This window comes from Meleagris gallopavo, chromosome 1 (assembly GCF_000146605.3).
Source record: "Meleagris gallopavo isolate NT-WF06-2002-E0010 breed Aviagen turkey brand Nicholas breeding stock chromosome 1, Turkey_5.1, whole genome shotgun sequence".
Lineage (NCBI taxonomy): Eukaryota > Metazoa > Chordata > Aves > Galliformes > Phasianidae > Meleagris > Meleagris gallopavo.
The window spans coordinates 162817315-162834114 of record NC_015011.2 but is presented as its reverse complement, the minus strand read 5'-3'; positions in this window follow the sequence as shown (position 1 = coordinate 162834114).

The window sequence follows — 16800 nt, the reverse complement described above, 5'->3', positions numbered from 1 at the left end:
AAAAAAATTAGCTTGAAACTTAAGCTAAAGGCATCCCAGAAGGAATAGTTTCAGGAGTATGGGAACCTTCAAAACCTTAAGCTTAGCAGACACGCAAGGCACATAAAAGTATTAAAATACCTACCTACTGGGATCAGATGCAAGTAGTAAGGAGCTTTAAAGAAGGAAATGATAAATTTAAAGAGAACTTAAGGGCTTAGTCATGAAGTAGAAATTTTGGTAATGTTCCACTAGAAAACAATCTGTGGAAAATTTGCCACACACCATATGAATCAAGTACTGCTGGAAAGAAATTGAGAGGTTTCAAGTCCTTCTGCCTCCCTGCATCTCGTAGACTAATGCAGATTTCTAAATCTTTTTCTTTCTTGCACAAGCACCTAATACCAACCTTGCTTGATCAACGAGTGGCAACAAATCAATCTTTTAATACATTTTGAGTGCCGTAATGCAATATGGCTGTAAGGAGAAGAGGGTGCTTTGCCCTCTGAGCCTCTGGGGCTGAGGGTACTCAGGGCAGCTCCCAGGACAGGAATTATGGTTACTGAGAAGCAAATGGAATGTCCTTATGAGAAGGGGTCCTGCCTTCCTTCAGTTTTACAGCAAACTGTTACAGAGCTCTGGCAATACAAAGGGTGGATGGAGTTTAAATGAAGTTTTTCCCCATGTATTCCTCACCTACACCCTCTCAAGGCTTATTTGATAGCCCGTGAGGTGGAAGAGCAGCAAGGTAGGCTGTTCAGCACTCAGATAGGCCTACAGTAGGGCTGCAGCCATGCAACACCATCTGTATTTAATGCAAGGCACGGTAAGCAACAGCAAGACACAGAGGATTTCCAATTATGTTGCAGCCTTACAAGCCTGTAGTGCTTTTAGCTGCAATGCTGAAGGAGCTGTCACAGTGGCAAAGTCAGTTGAAGAGCAGTTCCTTTCTGTGTCAGTGACAGCTCAAGCAGGCCTATTTGTTCTGCCTGCCCTCAAAGTTATCTCTGCAGTCAGCCAGGCGAGAAAATGGACTGCAGTTTAAAGCAATGTTGATTTCGTGGAGTCTTTTTTCATGGGGTTTCTGTTCTTTGCTTGCTTTGCTTTGTTTAAAGTGTAGAAGTTGGGCTCAGTGTTCAGACTGGGAGAAAAAGAGAATGAAATGGTTAAGGGGGAACAAAGAGCTAAGAAGCTGCCACTTACTTAGCACGTCCTTATGCACCTTATGCAGGATATTTCAACACTGTGGGGTGGAGAACCTTGTAGCCCTTCTAACTAATTCACTTTATCAGCTGAGTTTGGATCTTTTTTAATCTAAATTTTCATAACACATTAACCTTTCCAAATACGTACTTAAAGCTGCCTTAACTTAGCGTTACATTTATAGGATAGAAAGAACAAGAGGAACAGTCTGTTTTGATTAACAACTGGTTTAATGTTTCTTGGACCAGAGGCATTTCTCTGTAGTAAACATTGGTACATTTATAATTCATAAGCCCAGGGACTGCCAAGTCCCACAAAGAGGACAAAGGTAAGATTGATTATGTGCCTTGGCTGTCATTTCCATATGGCACCATGTTTTGTTTAGGTTGCTTTCTGATACATTGATTATTTGCTCTGTACATTTATACTGCAAGGAAATTATTTCTGTATTTCATTTTCAGTCTTTGTATATGATTTTTGTTCCCAACTATTGCCTCGGATGTGCCTACTTGTTAGTTTTCTCTTTGGCTTGTTCTCCAAGCGATTTTCTGCTTTTACATTGAAATAAAAATGACTCTGCTCAGGGAAATTTCAGCTTGCTGAATTTTGGCTAAGGATGTGCCTCAGCTGGTCACTGCCCTGTAAACATACGCTAGCAGCAAGCGGAAAGCAGTACCTCCCCTGAAGTAAAGATACTGAATATAAGGAAAAGTCTTTTACAGTGAGAGTGGTGAGGCAATGGAACGGTTTGCCCAGAGATGTGGTGGATGCCCTAACCCTAGAGACACCCAAAGTCAGGCTGGATGGGGCTCTGAACACCTGATAGAGCTGTAGGTGTCCCTGTTCATTGCAGGGGAGTTAGACCAGATGGCCATTTAAAGGTCCCTTCCAACACTAAGGGTTTTATGATTCCATGATTTTATACCCAGACAAGCCATGAAAGACTTTCTGAGCCTTCTTCACTGTTTGTTCCTTATTAAAAAACAAAAACAAAACAAAAACAAAAAAATGCAGAAGTAACAAAAGAGAACAAGTTGCTTTGTTTTACCAAACATTTCTGAACTCTAGGAGGTTTACAATTACATGTGGAGCTACTGCCAGCCACCAACTTGACCTCCTCCCCAGGACTTTGGATGACTGGGGTTAGCAGTGATGACAGAGGCCAGAGCAACTCCCACTGGGAGATTTCTCACCAGAAATCAGCCTGTTTCTAGCTCCAAGCACCAAGACCACTTCCAACAGCAGATGTCAACTGTAGAAGATACGGATGCCTCATCCCTGGAGGTGTTCAAGGCCAGGTTGGATGGGGCCCTGGGCAAGCTGGTCTAGTGCCTGATACAGCAGCTGGCAACCCTACCCATGGCAGGGAGGTGGAACTGCATGTCCTTTGAGGACCCTTCCAACCCAAGGCTTTCTGTGATTCTATGATTCTATAGGCTGGGAAGTCAAAAAGCTGTTTTTCCTTGTCATATGCTGGTATTACCAAAAAGAGGGTCCTTCTCACACTGTATGCTTGGCATACATAAAAATAAGCTATTTTAGCTTATTTATCTGTCATAGTAATAAATTCTCTGACCTGAGAAACCTGAACCATTATTTGAACCAGAAAACAGCTTTTTTTTTTCCTCAGGCTGCATATGCAGTTTCAGTCTTCAGTGTTTTAGTCTTTCTAAGTCTTTTTTTGAATCAAAATTGAAACCATGACTAAAAAAAATTGTATCTAGATATTGGTTAAAAGTTGTGGTTCAGTGAAGAGTGATGTGATGTGACAGGTAAATTTGCCTCTTCCTTGCCCTTTGCCCTGCCTCTCTACAGCCAACCACAAGTTAATTCAACACACTGAGATGTACTGATCTGCTGATTAAATCATTACATGCCCATGTCACAACATCATCAGTCACAGCTGAACTTGGATCAGAAACAAACTGGAAAATACAAGGGTACATACCTAAATTTTGCAGGCTGCTATGGGAACGTATTCTCATCTGCTTGGCAAATACAAGAAGTGAGATTTTGCCATGATATTATTATGCCTCTATCAGATGTAAGGACTATCTAGATGTAGAGTACTTAAAGGGCTCAGTTCTTCCCTTGCTTCTACCAAGTGAATTCTACAAATTTACATTTAGATGTAAACTAAATTGGATTTTAGCAGAGCTGGTTACAACAGATCACGTCCCAGGTCAGCTACTTTCCTGACAGTCTGCCCTGCTCAACAGGACTTCTGCACCCACGAAAGCTCTTGTGCTGATACGTGCAAGTACAGAGACCACCAACATCATGCTCCAGGCTTAAAGGTACAGTCAGCTTGAGTCATAGAATCACAGAATCATAGAATGGCCTGGGTTGAAAAGGACCACAGTGATCATTTAACCCCCCTGCTATGTGCAGGGTCACCAACCACCAGACCAGGCTGCCAGAGCCACATCCAGCCTGGCCTTGAATGCCTCCAGGGATGGGGCATCCACAGCCTCTCTGAGCAACCTGTTCCGGCAAAGAAGAGAGAAATTCCAGATCACAATGATAAAATTAGTTATTGTCCAACCTTTTCTTTTAAACCCCTGTGCTTTTGGCTGCTCTCCTTGGCACTGGCTTACTTTATAATAAAGTACTGCTTATTTTCACTCAAGAGCTCCTCTTTTTTTTTTTTTCCTACCGTTAGCTACATATGGGTTAAGAAAGCTCAAGAATTTTGGGCTTTATTTACATTTGATGAATGACAGAACAGCACAAACCTAATCCTTCCTAATCTTAGCTCAGTACAAGTTAAAATTTGGTTGATGAATGTCCCTAGACTTTGCAAGCTACTGTCAAAGCTTATTTTCATCTGTTTGGCAAACACACAAAAAGTGAAAACTGGGCTAGTGCTAAAGAATACGAGCAGCACCCAAGGCTGGGCTCTCTCTCACTACATTATTATATGTCTGCCAAGTGGCAGACACAGAGGACACACAGATGCCTGAAGCAGACCTTTGGCAGAATTTGTCACCCAAATACAGAGCAGCAGTGCTGGAAACAATTGTTCTGTCCCCACTGCTTCTGGTGGATTGTCTGCAATTTCAGAACGGAAAGGTTTATGTCCATCCACAAGCAGCAGCAGTGTGTTTGGGCTGCTCTGAACACATGTAGGAGAGCACCCATGATCCTGGAGCACAGAAATCCCCAGAGCATTGCAAGCAGTTGGGGCTGGAAACCTTCCTAGCGCCATTGGGACAGCCCTCCACATTGAACTCAACAGAGATGTCACTTGCCTTAAGACCTGGTCAAGTAGTTCTACTGGTCCCTATTGGCCTGGACGCCAGGTTAGCACCCCCTTAATGGCACTTGCCCTCCACTTTCCATGCTTAGTGAGCACCGTAGATGGATGGACTGCCCGTGACATCATTCCATAACACAATTCAGCTGAAAAAAAAGCTGCTTTCACTTAAAAAAATACAACAGACTTTTCCTATTTAGGTCTGATATGCTCCACCTGTATGCTCCACCTGGAAAGAAGTTGGGAGTGAATGCACAAGCAGATAAACCATCCGTCCAACGATGGCAGAGAAGCAGCAGCAGTAGCCAGAACCCTGTGGCTGGGAGAAAGGCAGAATCTTTTGGTGGATCTTTAGTGCATGATCAGGGCCACATCTACCTTAACAACAAGGAGCATGTGAACGATTTGGGACAAATCCTTGTTGTCTAATTTGAGATCTACACAGAGAGATGTCTATACCTGAATTGGCACCTCTATAAGCGAAGGAGAGAATAAGGCACTTCTAAGACACAGATTGTCTTATTTTATATGCTGCCATCTGCCTCGTCCCAGTTTTCTTCCTCTCTCTAGCTTTCACTGCTCTTCTAAGCTCTGTCAGGCAGGGTAACCAGAGTTTCAATTCTTCCCCGCTTATATATGGGGCCGATATCGATCACAGAAAGAACACAAAATACATCCTGCAGCATCATCCTCATACCTGCTGCCTTTCAGAAAGGTCTAAACAATTTCTGAAAGCTTCCAGTGCCACCCATGATGCTTCACCATCCATTGCCATTTTCAGTTTTTGCTCTTGTTGGGTTTTGTCCCTTCTTCAATTACCAGTGTTTTGTGAGAGCCTGCTGTGTTCTAAGCGCTTGCTGACAGCCTGTTCTTAATCTTTTGAGGCCATCTTTTGTCACTCCCTTTGTAGATTATCCCTCTCCACCTTACATTTATATTGCTTATCTTGAGCAATGTCTTGGATGAAATTGCAGGAAAAGTTGTTTCCTTTGCATCTTAACCTCACCACATCTATTGAAGGTCATTTGTAAGTGAGAAGTAGGAGATGAGAGAGGTTTGGTTCTCTCTGAAGACCAAGTTACTGTCAGGCTGCTTGTAAAGCGGCCTGGAAAAGCACTAGTATGCATACCAGTGTATGTGTATGTGCAGGAAGGGTTTGCCTTGGTGTGCCCATGTTGGCTCACTCTTCCAAATGGTAAGTAACGTTAAGAGCCCAGCAGGGAATTGTCACGAACTCCAAATGGAGCTTGTTTTCCCAGTCACTCAGTACTCTTGTCCCAGTAGAGTCTGCCCTCCAAACCCTCCTCAGCCAACTCTCCCCATCTCCAGTGCCATGCACCCACTTCTATGCCCCAGCTCCCATTCTGCCAGCAGATCTGTACAAGATTTTTGTCTCTGTGTGAACTCTACCTCCTGCTGACCACTCAATGATCTTCAGAGCAATTTCAGCATTTTATCTTCTCCTGCTCTGAGTCCATGGATCACGCAGCAAAAGTGACTTTTGCAGCTGGAAATAGATGGGAAGAGCTGGGGTTTTCTCAGTGGCAATTATGCTGGATACCAAAGATGTCCCATGACAACAGGTGGGAGATGTGACCTTGGAGTCTCAGTATGCAGGATGCATCCAGCACCACAGAGGCCAGGTTTGCCCTTGGGGCAGGGGATAAAATCTGGGAACTTCCTTGCTCTCCTGCCCTTGCCCTCTCTTGATGTTCACTCCCTCCCAAGCTACTTCTCTCCTCCTGTAGGCTCCCAAAGGCACTGGATGATTTTGATCTGGCTATTCCAGTTTTGTTGCATTCCTGTCAGAAGCACAACGATCACAGCAGATCCTCTGGCATGATCTGTTGCATAAGAAGGCAAGACATGGGTCTGAGCAACTGCTGCATCTTTAACAGAGCAGGAGAAAGCAATTCCGGGTCTGAGGGCTGTTATGCAATTCTTCTGCATACAACTTTGATTTGCTTTGGATTGTATCTTGGTGGCTACGTTTAAGTAAAACTGCCTGAGACTGATGAGTGTTTTTCCTGTAGAAAATGGAAGTTTTCCATAGCTTTCCGACCCATTTCAAAGCAAACTTCTATCAAGTCCAGAAGGAACCAGACTGGTCTGCCTAGGGAAATTTTGACTTTGTTCATCTTTCTGAAGAGCATTCCTGCCTGCCTTTTCATCCCAGAAAAAAAAAAAAAAGTGCTTCCTTCACTTCTGGGGATGAGAAAACAATCTGAAACCAACAGTGAAAAAAATGTCACTTCTCCTTTTCTCCTCCCTTCCCATAAATAAAGTAGGACAGACTTGTTAGCAATCATGGGGTTTCCCGGACAAAACCACCAGAACTCCAAGCATGTCCTCACTGCCCCATAGTTGCAAAACCTGCTTCTCTGATCAGATTAGGGCTGTGCTGGGATGGAGGAGAGCCTGGAAGGCTTCCAGGCAATTTTCTCTTCTCAGAGACATGCTGCCGTGACTACGGTGCTGCTCATTTGTCAGAAAGGATCAGCTCTGCAGGTGTCATCCCACAGCAGCACAGACCTTCCACCAAAGGGATGAGGACAAAATGACCTATTTAATCAATCAAATCGAAGAAACTGCCTGTAGCTGCATTACCATGAGCCCTCCATCTCAAGAAAGGACACGGCATTTCAAAAAGTAGCCCAGGAATATCCTGACTGCACCTGCACTGAGGGTGGTTGCTCTCCATGGCACAGCCTTCAGACTCACCATGGTTCAGCCCAGTTCGAGCCTTTCATTCTCTGTGTGCCAGTGGAAATCAGTTTGTGATGGTGCACGCAGCAGGTGCATGATTGCACAAGATTTTGCCATGCTGGATTGCAAGCATGAATTCTGAGAGGTGATGCACAAAGAAAATGGTCTTGTGCCATTTTGCTACAAAGCAATCACAGAATCATGGAATATCCCAAGTTGGAAGAGATCCACAAGGATCACCAAGTCCAATTCCTGGCTCCACACCGGACTACCCCAAAATCAGACCCTATTTCTGGGAGTGTTGTCCAAATTTTCCTTGAACTCCAGGACCGTGGGGCCATGACCACTGCCCTGGTGATCCTATCTGCCACGAACCACTGCCCATGCCTACCACACTCTGGTGAAGAACCTCTCCCTAACACCCAACCTGACAATCCCATGAAATCTCTGTGCTGTTCCCTTGGGTCCTGTCACTGTCACCGGAGAGCAGAGGTGCCTCTCCACTCCTCCTGCCCCTACCCAATACACATACTTCTGTGGGCTCAGGAGTAACAGCTTTGCTCTTCCCAGTTCAAGACTAGAGAAAAGACTAGTACTGACTTTTAAGGGAAGGCTTTCAGTTCTCTGTCCTAGTGAATCCATGATGATGTCATTTACGAGCTTCTGATTCTCCAGCCAGTAATCATAGCTGTCTCCATCAACCCACTGGTGCCTCAAAAGCTCTCCTGCTGCACAACTCAGGGATCCTTGGGGCAGTCCCAACGTTACATGCCCACATAACTGCTTCCCCCCACCTTGCAGAGATCTCCTGACTCACTCACTCACAAGTGGATTCATGTTTTCCTGCTATTTATACACACAGCAGTCATCCCAGCTGTGCACTAGGGTGCATGATGCACACTATCATGACCTGACATCTTTCCCCATATATGTGCATACTTGACTAGACCATGAGTCAAGGCAAGTAAAATCGCGTGGGATGCTCTTTTGAGTGCTAGGCGTGCATTCAAAACTGCCATCTGTTGGGACCTATGTAGTGATTCACAAGCTATTATGTGATGCTCTATCATATCTGAATGAACCAGACATTCAAATGAATTCAGATGAATTTATCCATACAGTGCTGCAAACTTTTATCACAGGAAGAAAACAGAAAGAAAGTGATTACTCCAAATCTTTGGTGCTTACCATACAGGGTTTTTTCTCTTGTGTTTGGAATTTGTTTTCCTCTATGGCTTGCATTGAGGACTTCGCTGTTTTCTGGATTTATCACATAAAATCCCAGTTAATGTCAGTAGAAGTTCCAGTTGCAGATAAGGGAGGAATGGTAAATAGATCTGCAGTGCATAGAAAGATAATATTCTAGCTTCTTTTCAGCATTTGAGTTAAAAAATTATTCTATATTTGGCTGGTACCTGAATTCTGGGGATTTCAAAGTACTCTGCTCAATACCCAGGCAAAAGACTTCTACCACTGACCTGATACTCCTTTTGGTGGGACATCAGCAGCTAAATGACAACTTGTTTTTCAGGAAAAGACATTGGAAAGAAAAATAACCACAATATAGGTGAGCTACCAAGATCTGCCCAGCCTGGATGAAGCAGGTAGGACTATTCAGAGCCAGTACCCCAAGCAGGGCTGAGGGGCTGAGCTGAAGACACAAGATCAGTGCCATAGTCCAATGTCTCCTCAGTTCCCAAGAGTCCTCTTATCAGCTACTAAGACCAGGGACCAGCCTGATCTATCGGACTTACCAGGAGCACTAAACACTAACCATCCAAGTCAAGCCACTGCAAAAAATTTGTAATCATCCAAAAGATGACTTCTCATTTGGAAGAGATTTATCAGCACTGACTGAAGAGTATCAGATCTCTAGGCTACAAAGCAGACATGTCTCTCAGGATTTATGTAATAGAGCAGCATCAAAATAACCTCTTGCTCTTCCTACCAGCTGTCTGTAAGATCTATGAAGATGACCAGACATTTTTAAATTTCCCTCTTTCAAAGAGGACAGTAGTTCCTCTCAGATGGATGTTTGTAGAGAAGATCAAATGTTTTTTATTGCCAGCAAGGGCAATGAGCATGGAAGCATTTACCAAATTTCTCTTATAGATTTCTAGTGTACAACTCTGAATAGACCGGGGAGTAATTCAGATGCTTTTCAAATGCTGAAATGGAAATAGCAGTGGAATCATTCAAGTAAAAGATGACTGTGCATTGTCTACCTCCCTTACTGCTAACTGCTGGGGCAGTGTAATTTGTTAGAACTGGACTTTGTCAGGAGTGGTGGAGATGGATGTGATTTAAATAGCATCACCATAATGCTACTTTTGCCTTGGCTTTACAAAGTGTTTAGTCACAGACACCTTGGGCTCAGAAACCAGCTCCCCTGTAATAAGTAGTCAGATGTGGCTTTGTCCTCAAATCTCATTTCAGGAAGTAATCTGGGGTTTTCATACATACTCCCATTCACAGCAGGACATTCTTACTCTCCTTTGAAGAGCAGAAAATCAGAGGAGAGCAGAATCGGGCTGATAAGCATGTGCTGGAAGGAACGCCGCTGTAAAACTTGCAGCAAAGGCTTTCCAAAACCATTGCAGTACCATAGCAATTATTTTCACAGCATCTATCAAATTATAATTCTCGTCACACCTCCTCCCACCTGCCTGAAGGTTTATTGCCAGTGTGGTTTGACTGGTTACAGAAAAGGGCCTCGATATGGCCTAAGTCACTCCCTCAACTAAAGCAAATGTTTACAGGAAGTTTGTTGCATTAGTTTCCTACATCTGCCCATCTCAGGATGTCCATCTCTGGTCCATTTAAGGCTGGATGGGGCTCTGAGTAACTTGATGTAACTATAGGTGTCCCTGAGCATTGCAGACAGTTGGACTAGATGACCTTTAAGGTCCCTTCCAACTCAAATGATTCTATGATTCTATGATCTAAGTCTTTACTCTCTTTGCACAAGCGTAGGAAACCAAAGGTTGGCAGCAAGGACAGGGAGAGATGGCACTGTGGGTGTAGAAAGTGGGAGGGCAACCAAGGCTGCGCAGGAGGCTGGATGTCCTTAAATGGCAATGCCGGAGGGACATCCACCAGTACTGCTTCCCAGGAGAACATCAATGACCTTCTCCACAGCACCACATCTCCTCCAGCACTCTAATGGGACCAAGAAAGGTTGTCCACCTTGCCCCTAAGCGCTAGTGGAGAAGGTGACAGTGCAAACTGCTGAAGAAGAGGAAGCAGAAGCTGTGGCGGTAGCAGGCAGGGGGAGAAGAGGAGCTGCTAGAGGTGCTGGGGATTGCCCACAGTCTCACATGATCCCTGAGAATTTGTGGGCTGGGAACATCCCTTCTCCTTTGGGGCTGCCTTGGTGTAATTCTGCAACTAGATACTGATTTGCAGCTACGCCCTAGGGACATGGGAGAAGTCCAAGCAAACAGCAGTTGAAACAAAAAAGCGAAACAAAGAACAAACGGGAAGGGGGTAGAAGCAGTGTGAGCAAAAGCAAAAAGAGAACAGGGAGTTGTGACACTTCTTGAGAAAGGCTCTCATTGAAGGGAGCTTTGAGAAGGTTTCTATTACTGAGAAGCACTTTGCATTCAGCAACGATGTCAGGCCCAGGGTTATAAACCATATGCATCAGACCCTTGAGTAGTAGGAAATCAGGTTGAAAACCATAAAAGATTTCCCTTTTTTGTTTGTTTGTTTGCTTTTTGTTTGCTCTTTGTTTGTTTGTTTAAGAAATGGTAGCTTGTTTCAGTTTGCCTTCTGGTTGCTGAGCCTGTAGGGCTAATTCAATTTGCAGTGTAAAGCCTTATTTTATAATGGCTTTTGAAATCATAGAATTTTAGATTGATTTGCGTTGGAAGGGACCCTTAAAGACCATGCAGTCCAACCCCCTGGCATGAGCAGAGGCACATTTCATTAGACCAGATTGCTCAAAGTCCTTTTCACATAAAAGCTTTGATTTTTTTCAGAATCAAACCCTCCTGGTAGCGGCGCAGTGACAAGCAGAGTGATGGCAGGGATCAACTGGCAAACAGGGAAAACTTGAATAAGTACTGATAAAGATTTCTGATAAAGAACATGTAATTAACAGAGTGATGACATCAATCATTTAAGTACTATTGATCACAGTGCTATTTTAAGTGCTGTATTGATGCTGTATGGTCTTTTAGAGCTGCAGATATGGTATGTATCAAGAAAATCGACTGTTTTAGTGTATTTATAGAACTCTAGTATTCTGGAAATTGGGGTTTAACAACATGCTGAGGAATGGACATACTGACATGATAAAATTCGGTCAGCCCTGGGGAAGAAGAGGGCTGGTAAATCCAAAAAGGCGGGAGGTACTGGGAGACCAGGACAGGTACACACATTTATGGAGGAATGCTTGGGGAGGAGAAGTGAATGGGACTGAAAGTCACGCCTGGAAGTGTGCAATTCTGCCTGTACCTTTCTTAAAGATGGGCTGGCAGGGAAGGACAGAGCTGAGGGATGCGGTTTGCTTACAACACGGGTGAGATGAATGAGTGTGAATAGAAGTTCATGAGACAAAGATAAAACAGGGCCTAGTGCTAGGAGAAAGGCAGCCATCCATCTGAGCTGCTGCCCAGTGGAGATTCTTCAGTGTTAGTGGGAAAAAAACTTTTTCTGCTGTTTTCTTTGCTGGTTTTGTTTGTCTGTTTGCTTGTTTGTGCAAAAATAAGGAAACTTTTATAGACTTTATTCTTCACTGATGTTTTTTGGTATCACACAGGAACATATGCAAAATCTAATCCAAGAATACTGTCGATCAAAGTGCTGCCCTGCTGCTGCACCAGATTGGATACAGCTTTTGCAGCAGGACTCAGCTTGGTTTTCCCTTTTTAGATAATGCTGTTTCAATAAAAAACAGAGAAAGAAAAAAGAAGAGAAATGTGCAGTTATTCAAATGAAAGCTTCCCTTCTGGGCTCACATGCCAGGAGACCCTCAGGTGTCAGAGTAGAGGAATGGATTGTCTCTTTGCCTTCAGAGAAATGAAAGCAGTGCTGTCTCTCCTTGATAGCTCCTCACATGCCTCACTCTGACTTCAAGAGCTACCTGGGTACCTGTTTTACAGTGCCTCTACCCATCAATGTAACAGCAATGGGAATTTTTGGGGTAGAATAAAATGACTGTGAGAAGTGGCCCGCATCATGTTTGATTCATTGGGGTGCATCTCTGAGCCACTGAGCTGTCTGAAAACTTTGCTGAGAGCAGCTGTGCATCTCAGACATCCCTGCAGCTTTCCCATTTTGCTGCAGCCAGCTTAAATCTGGTGTTGCTAGGATATGTCATCTTAGAGAACATAAACCCCACAAAGTCCTCCTGACAAGAGGATTAGAAGAGCCTGTCTACCAGTGGATTATGTATATGAATGAAGAATAAAATTAAGCATAAGTTGCTATCTTTCTGGTGACAATGATGTAATTCCGTGAATGCAAGCATGAAGTGATTATCTGTTGCTCACCCCTAAACAATAATGCTCTGCTCCAGCCGTTCTCCAAAGGCGCGTTTCTGCAGAAAGCCAGTGTGGTTGTTCAGACACCACTGCAGACTTCATCATATAATTAAATGTAGACAAACCCAAAATATATGTAACAAGTCACCACTTGAGGTAGTCACCCTCACTTCCCGTTTATTCCACATCCTTTTGAAGACGAGTCATCTCATATTGAGATGGGTCAGAAATCGTGCCATCAGAGAGCACATTTCTCTCCACAAACCAAACAGATGAGGCTTTGACCCACTTGCTCTTGTAGATGGATCTCCACCAGGAGTGATGTAGCATCATGAGCAAGGCACTTTGCCAACCCCATGTACCCACAGCATGTCAACATGCATATACGACCCAACAAAACAGGATCTGTTTTATTTGTATATGTGTATACACGTTGTGTATATATATATATATATATATGGTCAGATTCAATATTATGAAATATTTCCTCTCAGAAAGAGTGGTTAGGCATAGGAGAACAGGCTGCCCAGGGAGGTGGTGTCCCTGGAGGTGTTCAAGAAGTGTAGAATGTGGTACTGAGGGGCACGGTCAGTAAACATGGTGGGGATGGGTAGGCAGGTGGACAAGGTGATCATAGTGATCTCTTCCAACTTTAATGATTCTACAATTCTATATTACTGGCCTATATTGTTTTATCCATCAGATTCAGGAATCTCCAATTCTAAGCAAATTTCCTCCCTAAGCATTAAATGAGAGCTATCAGAGGAATCCACACCCATTGCGCCTTTTGTCTGTTTCCTAACTTCTCAAATATTAAAGTGTTGGTTTCCAGCAAGCAGCATTGGTCTTTGGATCTGCATGTGGATTGATGTGACTCAAGCAATCAGCAGGAGCTGAAGCAGATGCTCATTAGAATGTGAAGGAATCAAGGAATCGTGGAATCTGACTGATATTCACCTCTTGCTGTAATCTATGTGCCCTACTCGTTTGCTGCTACACTGATGGTCACATGCCTATGCATAGGCACTATCCTGTAAGACCATGTGATGGTTCCCTGGGAACATTCAGGACATTTCAGAGTCTCTAAGATCCCCGATGGCATTTCTTTTTGTTCTTTTTTTTCAGTCTATGAACTAAAAAAAAAGAAATAAATAAATAAATAAATAAATAAATAAATAAATAAATAAATAAAGACCCCAAACAAATACTAGACACAGAATTCTTGTTCTTGATTTTCTGTTGTTTTTTTCTTGAACCAGCCATTTCTATAGAACAATCCTCCTACATTTGACAACTCCCCAGCTCAGATTTTCCTAAGGACCATATATTCTCTAGGCTCTCACAGGGAGACAGTTTTGGCAAAGAAAATCTGAGGTGATTCTGTCCCTACTGAAGTAGGGTTCTCCAAGGCTTGCTGGACAGAGAGCTCTTCCATCAGATCCATGTCCTATATCACCTGGAGTTTTTTTCAGGACAGCACTGAAGGCAGTTGATGAAAAACAGTTCTCTTTCAGATAGGTCAAGTCAAAGATACTTGCAACATTTGAGAGCCCTTGCTCTGGTTCAGGAAAATCAGAGAATCATAGAATGGCTTGGGTTGGAAGGGATCTCAGGGATCATCAAGTTCTAACTTCTCTGCCAAAGGCAGGGCCACCAGCCTCCAGATCTGGCACTAGACCAGGTTGCTCAGGGCCCCATCCGACCTGGCCTTGCATACCTCCAGGGATGGAGCATCCACAACCTCTCTGGGAAGCCTGTTCCAGCACCTCACCACTCTCTGTAGAGATATTCCCCCTGACACTCGTTCTAAACCTTCCCTTGACCTTAAAACCACACCCCCTTGTCCTATCACTGTCTGCCCAAGTAAAAAGTTGATTTGCTTCCCTTTTATAATCCCTTTATAAATTCTGGAAGACTGCAATGAGATCTCCTCGAAACCTTTTCTTCTCCAGGTTGAACAAGCCCAGCTCCCTCAGCCTATCCTCATAGGAGAGGTGCTCCAGCCCTCTGACTGTCTTTGTGGCCATCCTCTGGACCCTCTACAAAATGACAAACAGGCCTCTATGCTACTATACAAACTGGCTGGAGGGCTGCCCATTCCTGTCTGTCTAGTTCTGCTCAGTGCAGTGAAGGACATGCTAATTTTAGATGTCCTTGAGGTGTTTGAGGCAGATGCCTTAAGACAAAGGAAAAGCCTTGCAGATCAAAGTAGAGCTTTGATCACCCAGGACATTATTTTTACGAGGTGAACTAAAACAAACCACCAAGAATTTCACAGATTCAAGCATAATAAATAGGGCATGGAACTTACAGGTGGCATGCATAGCTTGAGACTGAATTTCTGGATTTGGAGCTGGCTTTCTCAGCTTGAAAGCTGCTGAGTTGCACAATTCATGGCTTTGCCAGTACAAGGTAACCCTACTGTTAATAGGAAGTGACCTACTGGTTAAAGAGAAAAGGGTGCCTGTGTCCCATGGTATTGCTTCTAGTGCTGTTACTGGGTATAGACATCTCTTCATTAGACAGATGCAAACGTATGAATTTACACATTCTCTTTTGACTTATTTAGGCAAGAACATTGTTGCTGGGTCAGCTTCATCCTTTGGTGAGTGCTTTTCCTTATGAACATTGCCCATCTTTCTTGGGGTGCAATGAGCCCAAAGAGTTTTAACAGGAATGATCACAATATCAGCAGGCAAATAGTACAGACACTGATGGGCAGAGCCATAATAGCAAAAGTTTCTCAACTGCAGTGGGATGCAGGATTCTCATAATGCTCCATCAGTGTACATCAAGATCACCGTGAGACAAAATCTATCAGTTGAAAGAGAATTCAGTGTTTTCTTCTGACCCTTCTGGGGGTTCTGGAAGTACTCATCACCCAGCACTCATAGCTTCGAATATCTATATTTTAAAATCACCTTGACAGATGTGAGGACCGGAGGCCAAGATTTCTGCCATGTCTCAGCAAAAGAAGCTCAATCAAAGCCATTGCAATAGCCGCCGGGACAGTTGTGTTGGTGGTGCAGTTGCTGCTGGAGGTGGTGGGGCTGTGCAGGGCTGATGTGACGTGGCTTTTTCCCTTGAAGGTAATGAGGGATGTTGAAAAGGCTGGCAGACAGCCAGGAGCTGCAAACATGAGTTGAAAAGGGTGGAAACCACTGACCCAGTTTTATGTATGTCCAGATAATCACTCACAGGAAAAATTCACATTGAGAACAAGCTCTTTTCTTTTCTTTTCTTTTCTTTTCTTTTCTTTTCTTTTCTTTTCTTTTCTTTTCTTTTCTTTTCTTTTCTTTTCTTTTCTTTTCTTTTCTTTTCTTTTCTTTTCTTTTCTTTTCTTTTCTTTTCTTTTCTTTTCTTTTCTTTTCTTTTCTTTTCTTTTCTTTTTTACCCTAAAGTACTTTAGTACGTTAACTACTAAGGTAAAACAAATTAAAAAAAATAAAAAATAAAAAAAAATGAGCGGAGCTGGATTTCTTTTCCTGACACTCTCAAAAACAATCATTGTTTTCCCTCTTCCTGCACTTCTAACTCACGTCATGAGTCTTATCACACTGCTTGACTGGACAAGTCACATGTCAGCAGCAAGGCAACGTCATACTGGAAGCAGCAGAGCCTTGTAGACATACCTGTGCTTGCAGCAATGCCAACAAGCCACAGACTCTGCTAAAATATCCACGGTAGCTGCTTCTTATCCCTGCAGCCCTGAATGCACTTCCTAAGCCAGAAAAATCATGTAAATATTCTGCAGATCACAGAACTGTCTTTCAAGGCAGAAGTAATATGTGCTGCAGACTACCCTCTCACCCACAAATACGGAGGAAAAAAAAAGATGTTTTCAGTTGTTCCTATGGAGCCAATATATGTGTTTCAGGGGTCATTAATTTGAAATACAACCTTTTGGAAAAAAGATTAAGAGCAGCACTGTACCTTATCCTGAATCTCCTGCCAAGCTTTGTTTAGAAATAGCATTTTACTGATGTCTCAGGCACCATGGAAGCTGATTACGCATAGCAAAGAGCCTGACTGCATACTAAGTGCCATCCTATACTTGCATAAGCACACTGAAAAAGCCTGGCTTCTCTTTATTTTAGGATTTGCTGAAGTAGTGGCAAGCAGTTGAATTCCTGCAGCTCAGCATGCAGCACCACATAGGAAGTGAGCTGT